The sequence below is a fragment of the Triticum dicoccoides genome, chromosome 1B (assembly GCF_002162155.2).
Source record: "Triticum dicoccoides isolate Atlit2015 ecotype Zavitan chromosome 1B, WEW_v2.0, whole genome shotgun sequence".
NCBI classification, from domain to species: Eukaryota; Viridiplantae; Streptophyta; class Magnoliopsida; order Poales; family Poaceae; genus Triticum; species Triticum dicoccoides.
Window position 1 is genome coordinate 124475223 of NC_041381.1, and position 18832 is coordinate 124494054.

Genomic DNA, 18832 nt, shown 5'->3' on the forward strand with positions numbered 1-18832 from the left:
AAAATCGACTGACCCAAAAGTCGATTCAGTCGACTGAAGTGTGGCTAAATCAGAGCAGAGCAGCAACACGAGCGAGGGGGAGAGCTGCAGCAGTAGCACGAGCGAGCAAGCGAGAGCCGAAGCAGCAGCAGCTGGGCGAGCGAGCAATCGAGCGAGAGCCGGAGCAGCAGCAGTAGCACGAGCGAGCAAGCGAGAGCCGGAGCAGCAGCAGCAGCGTGAGCGGGCGAGCAAGAGCCGGAGCAGCAGCAGCAGATCCGACTGGTATGGACACCGCCGCCGAAGGGGCTTCGACTAGGGGAGAGTCGCCGTGGAGATGTTTCTCGTGGCGCCGGCTTCAAGGTAGCCGCTCCATGGGGGTGCACGATGGAGCAACGTCGGCGCCGGGAGGTCGAGTTAAGGAGAAGGTGCAATGCGATGAGTGTACAACCTATTTGGTGGCGCCGAGTAGGCCTCGGCTTCGTCCGAGGAGTCGGTGAGGATGCTGCGGTTTCGGTGGAGCAGGTTAAGGCGGCGCTGCAGGGATGGATCAGCTGCGATAGATGAGACGATCGTCAGAGCAGCTCCTTGGAGGTGGAGGATGGGGCGGATGAAGCGGTGGGACGATGAGATGGACGACGGATCCTCATCCGGGGAGGTGGGCGAGGGACGTCGAGCTGTTGCAGTGGACGACGTCGTCGGGGAAGAAGCTCCGGCTGGGCAGCGGTGAGGTGGCGGACGGAGGAGGGTGGGGTTTCGCGGCTGGAGCGGAGAGGTTATGGCGGCCTAGGATTTTGAATGGCGAAAAGGGGGCGATGGGAGGGGGTGAACCATGACTTAGGGACGCGGTTGTCCAAAATGTAGGGTGTGTTACAAAAGTACCCCCCACCGATTTGAACTAGCGGCCCTTTTGCCTCAGGGTTAGAAGGGGGATTTCGCGTGTCGGGATTTGGTAGCTGGAGGGAGTTTTCGCGCGCATTGTAATTTCGGGATAGCAAAGCGCGGGTTGTGAAGGCGCCAGTTTTGGGAGCACGATATCTGAATTTTCGGGATATAACAAGGCACGGGTTGAATTTTAGGGACAAGCCTAACGTGTAGTAATATTGTACTTGTACGTACCAAATAAATTCGCACTTCCCTCAACCAAAAAGAAAATGAAAAAAAATTAAACTATTCACACCACACAAAGAGAGAATCTTGCCCCGTTTTACTATACAAATGCTATTCAAAGATACTCCCTCCTTCCATCTATATAGGGCCTAATGCGTTTTTCGATGCTAACTCTGACCAAATATTAGAGCAATAATATATGACATGCAAGTTACACAAAGCACACCGTTAAATTCGTCTATGAAAGGTTCTTTCAATGATATAATTTTCACACATTGTGCATGTCATGTACTATTAATCTTGTCAATAGTCAAAGGCGGTGTTTAAAAACTCATTACGCCCTATATAGATGGAAGGAGGGAGTATGAATCCATGTTATGTCCAATTAAATTTTTTCGCTTGGTGTATAATGCATGTAACCTACTCATACCAACATCTTAGTGCATTCCAAATGTCTATACTACCGCTGCAATTCGAACTAAATTTGAATTCGTTTATCTATTTCAATAAGAATCTACAATCATGATTGTTGCCAACTTCAACCATCATTCGTGTATTACCTTAATAACACACAACATGATTACTATAGAGATAGATATGAACTATGTGTACTACATGAACTCGAATTCTAATTTTTGAATACACTTGATGTTGATTCCAAATAATAGTTCATTTGATGTACTAACTATATATTCATAATCTAAACTATGTTCCATACATACACCGTGTTTATCACACAAAGTATAGTGCCCTGCCCCCTACATTATGACAAGTATTTAGACCTGAACTGCAAAAGCCACACATTAGCCCAAATTATAATCAATGTTCTATATATTATACGTAGTACTACCAAGATGCCCATGCATTGCACAGAAGATCAACATGATCAAGGGGCCTAATTTGCAAATATGGAGAGGGGTGTGGGTATCTTTTTTCAAAATTGCCATAGTTTCCTTCCTATCTGCCAGATATAAATTGGACGACCTATATTGCAGGATGGCAGGCACACCATCATCAACAACTCCATTTTTTTATAATAAGTAGAGGTAAAATATATTATATGTAGTATAACATGTTCATAACCACACCATGTGTATCACCGTTATATATATTCACACATGCGTCGGTTTAAAACACTATGATAAATTCTGCAAATATCTGAATTCCCTTTTTATAGTGAAGTATGATCTCCATTCGTCTTTTACACCCACACAATCCTCTTGTCTTTGTAGCTAGCGCTAACTTTCTCTCGTGCATGCACACTCCCGCATCCCTCTCACCCTCCCTCAGCATTCTCTAGCTCCATCGCGCAAATTCATCTTTTCACTTTAGGTCTTTCACCCACGGTGCGTGTAGGCCCCCTAGCTCCTTCTTTACGGCACACATCGATCGATATGCCTCTCTAGCCAGGTGTGCCTAGCACAAATACAAGCTTCCCCTCTTCTCTTATCACCGTCCATGCCTCACTGCCACCACTCTTTTCATCGAGCTCGTACTCGCACACTCCTTCCCCCTCGATATAGTATGCCTCTCGTATCACCTCCTAGATGCATCCCTCTCTCTCTATCCTTCTCCATGTGCCTGATTTGCTTCTAACACACACATGCATGTATACCGATCGATCTCCCAACATATACCTAGATCGACTTTAACTATCCCCTCCCCCACCGATTGACGTACCTCGCAAGTTATGTATCTCCTTTCTCTAACAAAGGGCGATTGATCTTCCTATGTAGTTACGTCTGCTTACCACAACCATATCGTCCTCCCTCATCATTCGTGCATGCCTCCTGACCCGTCTCTCACATGCACGTGCACAGACAAGCAACCATCTCCTCTCTTATTGATATTGCGGGTGTGCCCTCCGTTTGTCTAGCAAGCCTATCCCACCATTTGTTAGAAGCAACTCCACTACCACCCCCTCCAACACTCTTGTTCTGTCTCTCTCCCAACCTTATTCCTCTCCTACACATATGCATGGATGCCGATCGATCTCCCTTAATACATGAGGTAGATCAATCTCCTTAATACATGAGGTAGGCCTCTCTCCTCCTCCACACATATACCAGCCATTGTACCTCTATAATTAATTAGCCCTCCCTCTCCCCCACCACACACCGATAGTCGAGTGATGTAGGGAGGTATCCATGCCACAGAGACAAACTGTACATGTCCCCTCTCACCTTCGAGTAGGCTAGCCACTCTATATATTTGACGTGGGCACACACAAATTCGATGGCACTCTTTACCGATCGCGTGCGCACACACACACACATCATCCCTCTCTTCGATTCTATGGACACCTCAAGCTGATGATACCTCCACTCTCTTCTCGTGGATCGCCCCCTCTCTATATATGATATATCCATGACTCTATTTCACACACATTGACACATTGCATATGTTACATTTTTTGATTGACCCCCCCCCACCACCCACCCACAAAAAAACTCTCATGAACCCAACACACTATATGTCTCTAGATTTGTATCTCTCTAACACAACCCCATGTAGGTGGTGTACGTATACAAGAAGAGAATAGGTGCACCGTACACGTACTCACGTTTTGTGCCCGCGGGTACACTGTGGAGCTCATTTCTTTACGGAATGGCATCCCACGTGCTAATTTGAACGCGTGTAGCGGTTGTTTAACTAGGGAGGTCGTGGTACCACGCGTGCACGAAACAAAGTTCGACTTGACGGCGCGTTGTTTTTAAATAAAGTTATAGCGCTCAATGGCACGTACATAGAATATAAAACAATTTTTATGGAGAAAACGATAGTCCGCTCCACTATATACAATGGAGCCTGCCTGCCTAGTCTGTCTCTCTTTAGAGTATCTCACACAAGGCTGAGGTGGCCTCTCTCTCTCTCTCTCTCACTGTTGGTCAGTGATCCGGCCGCATACCGTCCGCCGGGGGAAAGGGAGGAAGTGCATCGTTTCTCCGTTCGACGGTACCGAGGCAGCACGTCTCGATCTGTAGCACACGCCGTTCTCTCTAATGAAGCTCCGGCGCGGTAGAGCCTACACCACCTGCTCGCTGCCTAGTATGGGTAGATTCCGCTCGCCGCCGCTCACCTAGTTACATCCCGACGACCTCCAGGTATCCCGTTCGGCCTTGCTCCACTGCCCGTCTTCCCACGTCACTGCATGTGGATCTTCCATAGTTCTTTCCCCAAAACGTAGCTCGTCCGACGTACTTTCCATATTGCAATCTCGTCCTCACACTATTTTAGACAAACACAACCGTGTTGTTATCTTCCCTTAGGACAAGGAATATGCTTCTTTTTTGTCATCGCATGTGTCATCAACTGTTATTGGCCAGTAATTGTTTCCTTTCTACCTCTTTTTTGCAAACAGGGCTATCCATTTCACCTCGTTGCTATTACGACCTTTTGGTGAACTACACAAATCACTTTTTTCTTAAGATTGTTTTGTGCAGTTGTACTAAAATGTCACTGGGGCAACATCTCTACATTTCAGTGTGACTGCACAAAGGGAGATTGGTTTTGCTCTATCCTCCTCATCTAACTCCGAGCCTAATCTTCTCCAACTAGTTAGTCTTAAGATAGACTGCAAAGGTGATCGGTTCTATTTGTGTGTTTATTGTTTCATCAGCAGTCCTCTATTATCGTAATCACACTTAGTATCTTTGGAACAGGGACGCTCAGCTCTATTTTAGTGGAACTGCACAAAATGATCGAAATGTTGCATGCTCCAGACAGCTACTTTTTCCCCAACATGCCTTGTTGATTTAGACACAGCTGGGTGGACGTTGCTGCCAATGAAAGCATGGATCCATTTTAATTTAACACCTTCTCACAACTTTGTCTTTAGTCGTGATGTAAATATTAGCTCTGATCTGCTAATAATTGAGATGCATTAGCAAGGAAATTAGTTTTTTATTATTTCCGAAAGAGCATCGATGGCACGACACACGAAACAAAAGTTGAATGCTCACACCACTGTCCAATTTCATGTCGCTGGAAAATTATTTGTATAGTACGTCAATTATGTAAACAAATGCTGGAAGTTTGGTAGCATTGCCAGAAGCCTCTTCAACATCCTGGTCCATGTGCCATGCACAAAATTATACTCCTTCGTTCCTAAATATTTGTCTTTTTACAAATTTCAAATGGACATATTTTAGAGTGTAGATTCACTCATTTTTCTTCGTATGTGTACTCCCTCCGTTCCTAAATACTCTATTTGTCTTTCTAGAGATTTCAACAAGTGACTACATATAGAGCAAAATGAGTGAATCTACACTCTAAAATATGTCTATATACATCTGTATGTAGTAGTCCATTTGAATCTCTAAAAAGACAAATATTTGAGTAGTCACTCGTTGAAATCTCTAGAAAGACAAATACTCCGAAGTGTATTTAAGAACCGAGGGGGTAGTGTAGAACCGCATGGGAGACTCAGCCCGGTCATTGCGCCGCATTAATATTGAGTAATGAGCAGTCAAATCATAAGCCCCACCTTTCCCACTGTATGTTGCTCAGAAGAAGCAACCATCAATACGCTCTTCTTTGAATCCGCTCATACTACTCCATTCGTCACTGTTTTATAGAGCGCGCTTTAGAAAAAAGAAAAAATCTGTGGGACCAAGGCGACTAGCGATCAGCCTGAAAAATAGCATTGGTAGTTATAGCACGACGTCTATTACTAGAGGAAATAATGCGTACACACATGCATGCAGTGCTTCCACCCCAGGTACACACATGCATGCACTTACTCCATTCCATAGTAGTACATCGAGAGAAATTTGTGGACTTGATTGCGGTTACCACGCCCTAATTAATTGAGCATTAAACCAAACGCATCTAAAGTCTCTCTGGTGGTGGAAATGCATTGAGAGAAATGCATCATAATGAAGCGCGCCCTGTAAATTGTGATGGAGGGAGGAGTAGTATATGAACATGCAAAACCAAGTACGCGTATGGCCAGTCGGTCAACGCACCTCGTCTTGGCATATCACTGACATGTGGGACAGGAGTGTGAGCAAACCGATCTCAATTGACAGCAAAATGGCCAACCCACCGTTCCTTGAGAGAGACGAGGAGCAAGTGCACATAGACGGGCTCGCACGGAGGCCAAGATATATTCAAGCATGGTTGGTTGATCGATATCATCATTACATGTTGGGCTGCCGTTTTCCGCCCTTCTCCTGAATAAACATGTACTTTATCAGAGATTAAAATAAATAAGAGTACAGACGCTCCACCATGCGGTTCTAGTAGTAGTACTACTCGTACTACTAAACCTTGCGCTTGGCTCTTCGCCTCTTCGTGAAGTCGAACAATGATGGTACTCCACATGTTGGGTACTACAGTGTATGCCTCTGACAATCTGACACCGAATGGATTAATGCATGTACACCGAGGGTAGGTTGGATTAGTCAAAAGGCGTAAGCGAGCTTCACCTTGTCCTGCAAGCTTCTCCTCGTTCTGCGAGTTGATGGGACACACTGAAAAGTAGTGCTAGTCCATACTCCCTCCTTTCCAGTTAATATGGCTTAATATTTTTTGCGGGTAAATGAGAGAGCTTTATTCATATATAAGCATTCTTAGGACGATCAGCCAAGACACTGGTCACTAGGAAGCGAGGTATCCCGCAAGAAAAGAAGTAGGAAGCGAGGTGTTTCATCAAGCCAGCTCTCGGCCACATTCAGAGTGCAGCAAGCACGGTTCACACAAAGATGCGCCGCAAGGTTTGCTGACCTGTTTACATGCAGAATAACAAAAAAAAGAAGAAATATTACCGAGCACTCCTATTTGTAACAGGATATGAGCCAGAATTAAGCGAGAGATGTGGCGAATGTTCCATGCAATCAACTTCCATTATCACATGCGAGAACCCTCGAAGAGAACCAAATGTGTTGAAGATTGCTTTAGCACATTTTAAAAATACAATAAGAGTGCAGATGCTCCTCCATCCGGTTCCTAGTACTAGTATAGTGCATACTTGGCTCTTCGCCTCTTCGGAAGGTCCAACAATGATGATACTATAGTACAATATGCTTATGGCAATCTGACACCGATTGAACTGCTGCACGTCCGCTGCGAGGGCGAGGTCGAGGGCGAGGTAGAGGGCGCTGTAGTCAAAACCCTCTCATTGTCCTGCAAGCCACCGCGTGCATGGGCGAGGGAGAGGTGTAATAGTAAGCAAGCTTCTCCTCGTTCGGCGAGTTGAGGGGACACATCAAAGCAGTAACTATTCTACTTTGCGCTTGGTTGTTCGCCTCTTTGGGAAGTCAAACAATAATAGTAGTACTAGTATGGTGTATGCTTCTGGCAATCTGACACCGAATTAACTGTTGCACATCCATAGCATTACTCAAAAGTTTCTCCTTGTCCTGCAAGCCACCGTGCGCAAGCTTCTCCCATCCTGCAAGCTTCTCCTCATTCGGCAAGTTGACGGGACACAGCGAAGTGATGCTAGTCCATACTGCCTCCTCTCTGGTTAATATGGCTTAATTTCAAACGAGATAAATACACTGTCTGTCACTGTATATTTGTAAAAATACAGTCAGTGGACTTCATAATACGCTCATTGCGCTCAATATATACATTTTCCGGTCTTTATACGGTCACTAGCTCACCCTGGCTGAGTATGTGTGTGCATGCATGTGTAGGTTGAGCACTGGAGCGTCACCATGCGTGTTCCGTCGTGTGCTCGGGCATGCATGCATTAGGGCGTCGTGCGCGTTTTTGCGTCCATGTGTACGTGTCACTGTTGCATACACGTAGGGGGAGTACGTGTAGGGTCCACTAAGGAGCAGTCAAATCACACAGTAAGTTAGTTGGAAGAAGCAACCATCATTTCACTCTTCAATGACACGTACACAATATAAAATGGTTGATATGGAGAGAAAAAGAAAACCACTATATATACACTAGCAGGAGCCTAAGCTACAAGCCTGCTTGCTTGGGTTGCTCTCTTCACAAGCATAGAATGACGGTAGCCCCACCGCTGGTCACATATCTGGCCTGATCCTGCAGCTCGGGGAAGGGAACAATGTTTTGCATAGACGCGGTCGACATCGGCAAGGGAGAAAACCCACAGTAGGTGTGTCCCAATCGGGGATCACTGCGGTATGGGACGATGGCGCGTCCCAACCGCCCTTCTAGCTACAGCCCGAAGTCCCATGTAGTCCATCTTCCTTTTGGAGCCGGCTTGTTCCACTGCCGCAGCTCCCCACGTAGCTCCATCTCCATGTCGATCTTTCTCTACTTCTACCGGCTTCTACATGTGATGAGTTTATGTCTCATGAACTAGTGCTAGTACTATTATTCTAATCACACTTCTTCAATATCTTTGCCATCAGGGATTCTCGGCTCGATAGTGGAACTGCACAAAAGCATCGTATGATCTGAGGGTGCCAACCGTCTTTCCTTCGACAGGTTCTACCTGGCCAGGAAATTAATTTTTTTTAGGGTTTAGGGTTTAAGTCGTAGTGAACCCATCAGTAGTTTTTCTTTCGTACACGCTCTCACAACTTTTGTCTTTAGCTCTGAAGTAAATATTGGCTATGATTTGTGAATCATTGAGATGCATCAGCATGCGTCTTAGTTTTCCTTTGTATTTGATGGAATGTTGTAACAGGGCAACCTTGGAGTAGGAATGAAAATGGAGCGGAAAGTTTCTGTTTTTCCGGAGAAAAATTGAAACGGAGAGAAACCAATGTTTCTTTTCGTTGGATCACGCCATCGAGCAAAACCAACGTTTAAATCACGTCTGACACGTTCGTGTCTCACCCTCCTCCACGGCTCGACCCCACACAGTCGCTCGGCATGCCACTCACCGCAAACCGAGTATACGATAACTTTCCCGCCCGCTTGTCGATGGATCGCGCCATGGAGTACTAGCACTACTCTACAGGAAGAGATTGATGAGTTGGGGGAGGACAGCTAGCTATAGCATGGACTCCCAAGAACTTTTTACATGCATGTTGTGGTCGGCTATTGCGACCTTTGAACACGGAGCAGTCACGTGCACCAAGAAGCAGCGCGGGCGACGCTCTCTCGGCCGGTGCGCCGCTTCAATGCCGGCGCCAGTGAGAGGTCGCGTCCGCTCTGGCCGGGCATGAATGCGGCACTGACCGTTTCAGGCGGGAAGCACGCGCGGGTGATGCAGAGGGTTCGGGTTGGTCAGGAGCGGTCGTGGCAGCGGTCCGGATGCCCGCAAACAAGAGATGATGTATGTTAATATTGCTACGTATATAATTATAACAACGTAAATAATGTGCCAGTTGGACAAATATGATTGGAGATGGAGATGGAAATGGAATTTTACGTAAACACGGATATGCATGTCTATGTCTATGTGTGTGTGCGCGACGAGTCTCGCGACCTGGAAGCGGGGCGTGTTTTTGATCGAGTTTTCTTTCTTGGTACGTTAAAAAATTGTTCGCCAATTTTCGTTTCTTTTTTCCGGGAACGCGCGTATTCTATTTAAAACCACTGCTATGGAGAGATTTTTTACTCCATTATAGCCTCTTGTTTGATAGAGTTTCTCACGTCTCGCTCTCTCACCCTCTCCATATCAAAACAAGATGACAGTGTCCACTCTATCTCTCTCCTCACCGGTGGTCACAGATCCGGCCGAATCCCGTCCGCTGCGGGAGGTGAGGAGGTGCAGCATTGACGTTATCGCCGTCGGCAATGGAGGAAGCCGATGCGCACCATCCTCCCAGAGCCGGCGCTGGCACGGTCCAAGGTCCTCCGCGCCCTTGTTAGGTGCCGTCGTGTGGGCAGATCCCGTCCGCCCGCCTAAAGCGACATCTCGCCCACCTGAGGTATAACTTCTTGTACTCGTCCAGCTCCCCAGGTCGCTGCATGCAGGTTTTCTTCTATGCGACTACTCCCCGGCCCCCCATGTATAGTAGCTAGGTTCCGTCGGCTGGTCCAACATCACCTACTATTATAGAGGAAATGCCTCTCGAAAAGTTGTCCTGATTTATGCCTCGGTGGAGGTATACATGTTGTTTTGACAAAAGCTGAAAGGTGGTTGTGCGGTCATTGTCCATATGCTCCTATTGGTGCTGCTAATCTAATACTATCACTGGTTAAATGAAGAAATGCTTTTTTTCTTAGGTATCCTGGTTTAGTTCCCATCAAGATAATCATGATACTTCTGTTTGTTGGTGTACTTTCATTAATTCTTATTGACAATAGAGATGTCGTTGTTAATCTTGTAAAACAAAGTAACAACACTATATCTCTTTCTTATATTTTTGGAAACAGCGATGCGTATCTCCATACCCGGGCATGTCTTCCTCAATTTTAGTGGAACTGCACAAAATTGGATGGCTATTGTTGTTCCGCCTCACTATCCTCTCCCACGTGGTTCTTCCTTCCTCGAGCTTGATTACTGAGAAGAAACAGACCACAGTGAGGATTTGTCGAACTTCATAGGTGCCTCACCCAAACTTGATGCCAAATGGATGATGCATCACCATGATTACCTATCGAAGCTCATGGTTGCGCCTCATGGTTGCGCCGGCTGGTGAAGCTGATCAATTTTCAATTAAAAACAATATGTATTCCATCAGTGCTCTTTGCTTGTTACCCACAAAGATGATATCCTTCGTCAGTTCACCTTGGTTGCTTTGGAGACGCAGTCGTCTTTCACGTTGGTGCAATTCTATCACATAATTGGCTATGAACCAAATGTTTCCTCGAAGAAGGATCGACGTTGGTACTAAGAGAATAAGTTTTGTATTGATTTCTAAGCCTTCTCACAACTTTGTCTCCAGCTCCCCTGTAATTTTATTTGTCCAGCTATTAACTTTGATTGAAAAAATGGTGTGGACTAAAAACCCGGATGGACGTAGTAGCCCTCCATTTTTATTTACTCCGCATATTAGATTTAACTGAAGTCAAACTTTGTAAAGTTTGACCAAGTTTAGGCCGAACACAACAAATCGTAATTATTAGAGAGGACAAACTATACATACTCTCAAACCTTTCCGATAATTGAAATTAAAATTCTTTATTTGTACACACTCCCACACGTTTCCGATAAATTGGCGCATGTGTGGTTGTTCACTTAAGGCAGGGTAGTGTACCGCACGTGAAGGACAGGAAGTGCGACCAGGACATGTGGATCGTTCGTTCATTGGAAGTACTCCCTCCGTCCCATAATATAAGATGTTTTTTTGACACCTATGTAATATGAAAAAACGTCTTACATTATGGGACAGAGGGATTACTTAGTAGTTTTCTTCACTGGTACGTTAAATAAAGAGTTTCGTTTCATACTTACACAATTTAAAATGATTGTTGTGGAGAGAATAAGAAAACCACTCCACTATATATTGGTCGTATACACGAGTACTATATGGACGCAGATTATTTTACTTTAACCTGCCTTTGGGTTTATGACAGGTGGGCCCAAAATGTGGCTGGCCCACCTGTCATACAGCCAAAAGCAGGTGCAGTTACCGCACCGAAGCTCAGTCCGTACTACAGTATATATATAAGCTGGAGCCTCAGCGCTTGTTTGCTAGGGTTTGCACTCTCCACACTCTCGCCGCACTACATATATATACACGTTGGAGGCTCAGTGTTCCTTTGCTAGGGTTTGCTATATTCACAGTCTCTCACCCTCTCTTCACCAGATCTAAACAAGACTGCGTTGGCCTCTTGTCTCTCTCTCCCCCTCACAGCTCGTGAAGGAGGCATTTGGATCCCGTTGCACCGGGAAGGGGAGGAGGTGCAACGTTCACTCTATCGCCTTCGGTGAGCGAGGCAATCCACTGCCGGTTGCGCTGTTCTCTTTCACCCAGCGCCTGTGCGGTAGGGTAGATCCCTTCTTCCTCGCTACTGTACGTAGTGTGGGCAGATCCGGCCTCCGCCGCACGCCTTGCCACATCCCGACGACCCTAAGGTATAAGTTTATTTGAAACCGTCGTTGCTCTAGCTGCATGTGGATCTTTTTCAATCTGTAGTCGAATCTAGGTCTTGGTTCAAAGAGGAAAGAAGGGTGCAGTGGGGTGGAGCATGAATCTAGGACGTGGTTCAATGAGGAAAGGAAGGACGAAAAGTAGTATAGACTAGCTATCCAGCCGCTTTGTTGGTCGAAAATGGAAAAAGGGGGTAACCCAGTACACACATATGTAACGGAAAGAAACTGGGGGGGTCGGGTAGTTTGTGCAGTACTAGATTTGCTGCCCTCCCATAGGAAAAAGGTTCAAAGAGAACAAATATGCTGCTTGGTTACATACTCTGCATCACCCATTTATACGTGTGCACGCACGTGGTGCTGGCATGTCCCATTCAACTATTTTGCTGTTGTTAATCTAAGAATGCCGCCGGAAAATTGTAGCAATGCCACTCTTAAAAGTAAATTAATTTTTTTTAGCGAATGTTGTTTTAAGAGAATGTCTCTATTAATATGAATCAATGCAGCCGTTTTAGAAATTCTACTCTCTAACTTTGTTTTCCATCAAGATAAGTTAGATGCTTCTTTCTGTCAACGTTTGTTTCATCCTCCTTTATCGGCAAGTAGTTGTTTCCTTTTTTTCCTCTGTTAAAACAGGGGTATCTATTCAACTTGTTGCCATTGCGACATTTTGCTTCGCTACGCGAAACAATTTGCTTCATTTCAGTGCAACTGCACAAAACGAGATTGAATTCCTATTCGCTTTGGTAGATTCGTATTTTATTATGGTCGTCTCATGAAAGGTCAGTACAGGCCTTCATCCACATGATTGTGCAGTGTGCTTTGAGATGTTGTGCTACTTGTATTGGTACTGTTTTAAATAAATGTTGAATTGAAGCTATTGTATAGCTGTCTTTTCCCATTAAGTAGTGAACAAAAATGGGACCAACCCAAATATGATGCTAGTTGCTTTGTTACAACAAACTCTGCATCACCCCTTTATAAGTTGATGGAAGCACATATTGTTGTTGCGCCCACTCTCCCCTGGAACTGTTTATGTTTTTCGGTAGTCTAATGCCGCTGGTAAAATTAAGCAATGCCACTCTCAGAATTAACTACTGAATCTTATTTCGAAACTGCAACACTTGTTAGGGGTTGGTGGGATTACCATTTTTGTGGAGTTCAACTTGAATGTCACGCCGGCGAGTCGTCGACTTTGCTTAATTTTGGTGCAACTGCACAAAAGCAGATCGAGATTTCATATATGTGTTGGGATATGTTTTAAGTCGTCCTTGCGAGCTGTTTCAAATCTTGATCAAGAATGGTCTGTACCGACTTTCATCCACATGATGCTGCAGTGAGCTTTGAGATGTTGTGCTACTTGTATTGGTACTGTTTTGGATAAATGTTGAATTGCATCTCTTGAACTGTTGTCTTTTAGAATCAAGTGAGCAAAAATTGTTCCAACCCAGACATGATGCTTGTTTCTTTGTTACAACAAAACTCTGCATCACCCCCTTTATAAGTAGATGGAAGCACATGCTGTTGTTGCGCCCACTCTCCCCTGGAACTGTTTATGCTTTTTGTTAATCTAATGCCACTGGTAAAATTAAGCAATCCCACTCTCGGAATTAATTAACTGCAACACTTGTTAGGGATTGGCGGGATTACCATTTTTGTGGCCGCGTGTTTCATCCTCCTTTATTGGCCAGTAATTGATTTCTTTTTTGCCTCTGTTAAAACGAATCATTCGCATTGTTTTAGGAATGGTACTATCCTGCTTTGTAGTTCTTTCTACATGTTTAACCAAGGTATTGTCAAGATAATGTCTCTGTTAAAATGAATCAGTCGCATTGTTTTAGGAATGGTACTTTTTTGCTTTGTCGTTCTTTATAAATGTTGAAACAAGGCATTGTTAAGATAATGTCTCAGTCAATACGAGTGAATCACACTAATGGAGAATTGCTACTCTCCTGCTTTGTTTCGCATTAAGATAAGGTAGATCAGTAGATGCTTTTCTTCTGGGAGTACAAGTCATCAACCATTATTTCTCAGTAATTGTTTCCCTACCTATTGTTGCTTATAGGGATATCAAAATTAAAGCTAAGTTTTATTTCGACTTTACTTTTATTTGAACTGCACAAAAGGAGCCAATGTGTCCAAGGGAAACTGCTGCATTACTGGGTCCAGTTGGTCGTTTCACTTTGCAGAAAGAAGCTGTCACTGTTTGTGCTACATTACAGAAGGAATGACCGAGAAGCTTTACAGAGTATTAGTAGACGCTGGTGACATGACTAGTCTACAGAGATCATCGTCAACTCAAAAAGTGCCCAAACAAGTATAAGAAGCCATGAGAAGACTCCACGATCATAGGCATTACAAATTTTTGAATGGGAAAAGCTTGTCAAAGTTTAATTGTTGGTGTTAGCAAGAAGACATGTATTTCATATTTTTGAGTGGGATGCCCTTTGGTGTGAGCTGCGTCGATCGTTTTTTCCTATTCCTGTGTTCAGTTTAGAAGTAAACAGTTACTCTGCTGAGATATTCCTTTGTTAAGAGTTTGTTCTGAATATTGTCTATGTAATGCCAGGCCTTGTGCAATATATACTGGAGTTAGAAAACCTTGTCAAAATTTGGTCATTGATATTTTTGAGTGGGACGCCCTTTGCTGTGAGCAGCGTCGATCGTTTTTTCGTATTCCTGTGTTCAGTTTTAGAAGTAAATAGTTACTCTACTGAGATATTCCTGTGTTAAGAGTTTGTTCTTAATTTTCTATGTAATGCCAGGCATTGTGTTTGATTGCAAAGTTGATCTTGGAATGTTGTGGCATGCGACATCACGAGCTGTTCACCGTGCCTCCTGAGAATAATGCTTCGTATTGTTCTGCATGTCGATCTAATGCCAGTGATTTGCTTGTTAAGAAGATCATTCTCTTCTGTTGTTTCCGTGCTTAAGAAGTTCATCGTCTTATGTTTCATTCATAGCATATACGACAAGTCGGGTAGGTTAGACGTGAAACCATATGATCTTCCGACCAACTCATCATATTAGGCCGTGATTGGATCGTTGTTTTCCAACCAAAACCGCTTGTAAAACTGACACTTGTAAATAAAAGCAGTTGGTCTCGGGCGAAGCGCTTGGTTGGTCAATTTCGACTAGTAGTAAAATATACACTGGCCTCTCAAATTACACGTGTAACCCGCCGGTTTTACTTACAGACCTCGGGCCCTCGGTTTAATTACGCCTGTATTTTACGCATTGTTTCCGATGACGAGTAAATTACACTTGTATCCTAATACATGTGTGAAATAAACCAGAGCTCCCAAGCACGGCCTTACCGTTTCATGCCGTCTCAGTCCCTCGAAGGTGCTCATAGGTGTCCGATGATCCTGGCTTCCTGAATGAGCAGCGGGCACTATATCAGACCATCTGTAAGGGCCCGTGAGGTCCTCTCCGTCGTCCTTCGAGTTGTTGCCCTCGCCGTAGCGCATAGCATTGTTAACATGGTCAATAAACATGAGGATTCATGAGATGACTTTATTTCGATTGGATGACAGTAGGGGCCCAGTAGGGCCATTGCCGTACGTACGCAAGTGCCTCCTTATTATGTACAACTATATTTTTTTTGCTTCCTCCTGGTTTCCTGACATCATGGTCCGACACCATTGTCAACCTATGTAGTCAATATAAACGAGAGAATTGCACAAGGTGCGGCCGATAGCTGGGACCAAGCAGCTCGAGCAGTATTTGTGTTTTTGAGGTGTGAGCACTTCAAACTTTTTCTTGGCGATGTTTTCGTTGTTGTTCAGAGGAGAGAAGGGTATTAACTGGACGAGTTGTGGCTCGTCTAGCCCAGGCCAGATATCCAGCCCAGATATTAATATATTCAAGATGGAAATGGCTAGCCCAGCTATACGTTTTTTTGAGGAATACCCAGGCAAGGTCAACTTGTTATTCTCCGCCCCACTGGGCTGCAAATTCTATGCATTAAGCTTAACAGGAAAATGGGCTTTAAAATAATAAATGGGATGTAATAAAAAAACTGGGCAGTAACTATAAAAAATGCACCAAATGGCCATCTGGGGCGCACCGTTTCCGAGGCTGACCTGTGGGCCTACTAAGTTGACGCGTACCAAGGGCTTTGTCAACTTAGTCAATATAAACGATTCTAGCTGCAGTGACCATACGATGTCCATCCAACGGCCGTAGTGCTTCTTCAACCTCTGGTCTTCTTGCTCCAGCCGCCCAAAGCAGCGCTAGTCATGCCGCGTTTTCCTGCCTCTCGTGGCCGGCTGTGATGCCGCGGAGGCCTCACCGCCCCCTACTACTCCCACCACTGTCCCAGGGCATCCCTCTACTCACCCACACCCCCTGTTATTCGGCGGCGACGGCAGCCTCACGCCGCAGCCGAACCCGTGAACCCTCGTACTCCTCTCCGCATGGGCATCCACTACCGCGTCTTCCCCGGCTCCGCGTCTTCCCCTTCCTAGGTCTCGCCGTCGTCCACCCCCTTGGTGCTCTTGGCACGGCATGGTCAATGTGGTCAACAACCGACTCCCATCGGAAGAGTACCGTACGTGGAGAGGCTGACAGCTGGGTCCACGGCCAGAGCCCAGTTTTTTTGTGATTTGCCAAGTAAGTCACTTTGTCAGGCCTGTTGGGCTGCAAATCTTTCAAGACGAGGAGAGCTTCATTCAGATGGCCGAGAAAATGGCCTATCAGTAATGAGAAATGGGATGTACATTTTTAAAACACATCAAACCGGCAATTAGTTTCAAATTTCTTTTTTTCATTTCGAGATTTCAAATTGCATTGATTTTTATGCGTGGACAATTTGTTGGATTTTATATTGGTATACATTTACTTTTAAAATCAGTTTGAATGTGACCCGAAATTTCGGGATTAAAAATAGTTCGGACCGCAACGAAATATGCAAACTTTCGTATAATTTTTTAACCGTGGCCACAATATGGGCTGTAATGCTAACAAAAAGAATATGGGCTCCAAAAAACCCTTAAGAATTAGAAAATGGTTTGTAAATTATTAGAAATAATGGCAGATGGGCTGTATGCTGTTTTCCACAGATTTGAAGCTTTCCTAAAAAAAGGTTGACGCACAAGCAGTGACTGTTGGATTTCCATCCAACAGCCGTCGTGCTTCTTCAATCTCTGCTCTTCCTGCTCCAGCCGCTCAAACAAGCGCCGGCGGGACTGCCTGCTCCCTCCTCCTCGCGGCCGGCATGGCTGCCGCGCATGCCTCGCCGCCCCACCGTACTCCCATCGCTGGCCTAGCCATCCCTCTACTCACCCACGCCTGCTGTTATTCTCCGGCGACGGCAGACGAACCAGTAAACCCTCGTAAAGTCGTACTCCCCTCCGCGTGGGAAACAACTACCGAGTCTTCCCTGCCTCCATCTCATTCCCTTCCTAGGCCTCACCGTCGTCCACCGCCCTGGTGCTCTCGGCGCGGCCTGGTCAATGTGGTCAACAAGCGACATGCATCTGAAGTGGACTGTACATGGAGAGGCTGACAGCTGGGTATACGGCCGGAGCAAGGAAGCGCCTCCATATTACGTGCAAAATAATTATTCCTCCACCTGACAGCGGGGACCCACCGGACGGGCCACTGTATTTCGCGAAAAAAATGATTCGCCCCCTGACTGCTGGGACCCACTAGTTACATCTTCGCATGCAAGGAAGTGCGTCTGGGGAAAAAATGATTCGCCCCCCTGACTGCTGGGACCCACCAGCTACATCTTCGCATGCAAGGAAGTGCCTGATAGTCGGGACCCACCTGGTCGAAGCGTACGTAGCATTGTCATTCTGGTCGCGAACGTGTACATACATATATACTAGTGGATGTAGAGGTGTGCACGTGTCGTAGTAGAGGCGCACATGTGTCGTAGTAGAGGCGCGCACGTAGCATGTACACGTACGTACAACGGCCAGGGTGCAAAAAGAAAATACGTCCACATACGTACATACGGGCGGGGTCTTGAACGCCTACTCGCGCATACGTATGGCCAGGGCTCGTGTACATGGCTGGGTCAGAACAAAGAAACAGCGTCGTCGTCGTGTTCATGGGGAGCCAACCGGCTGGGTCGGAACGGAATGCGTCGTCGTGTTCATCGGGAGGGCTTGGACGGAACAGGCGATGGAAACGAGGTCTGGCGCAGAACGGAGGAAGCAGCCTTGTGTTCGACCGGCCACATTCGAAACAGTATCCTTTTCATCGGGAGGGGTCTGGCGTACCACAAAACGGATGAAACAGACCTCCTATGGTCGAAACGGGGGTCCTATTGATCGGCAGGGGTGTGGCGTACAGCAAAACGGATGAAACGGACTTGTGTTGGAGCGCTAGGGTTGAAGCGGGGGTCCTGTTGATCAGGAGTGGTGTGGCGTACCGCAAAACGGACGAAATGGACTTGTGTTGGAGCACTACGGTCGAAACGGGGGTCCTGTTCATCAGGAGTGGTGTGGCGTACCGCAAAATGGGACTCCACGGGATACTGTTCATCTCCACCGTAGACCTCCTCCAGCCTCCATGGGCTATTGTTCATCCACCGTCGACCTCCTCCAGCCTCCACCTGCGACTGTTCATCCACGGGCTCCTGTTCATCCAGCCTCCACCGCGCGCTACTCCATCGGCTACTGTTCAACCACCCCTCTCCACGGGCTTCTGTTCAACCACCCCTCCACGGGCTACTGTTCATCCACCCCTCCACCGTCTATTGTTCATCCAGCCCACCACAGGGTCGTCCTGTTCATCCAGCCCTCCACGGGGTCCTGTTCATCCAGCCCCAACCGGCTCGATCGATCGGGGTCCTATTCATCCAGAGGCAACGCCACGGGTCTT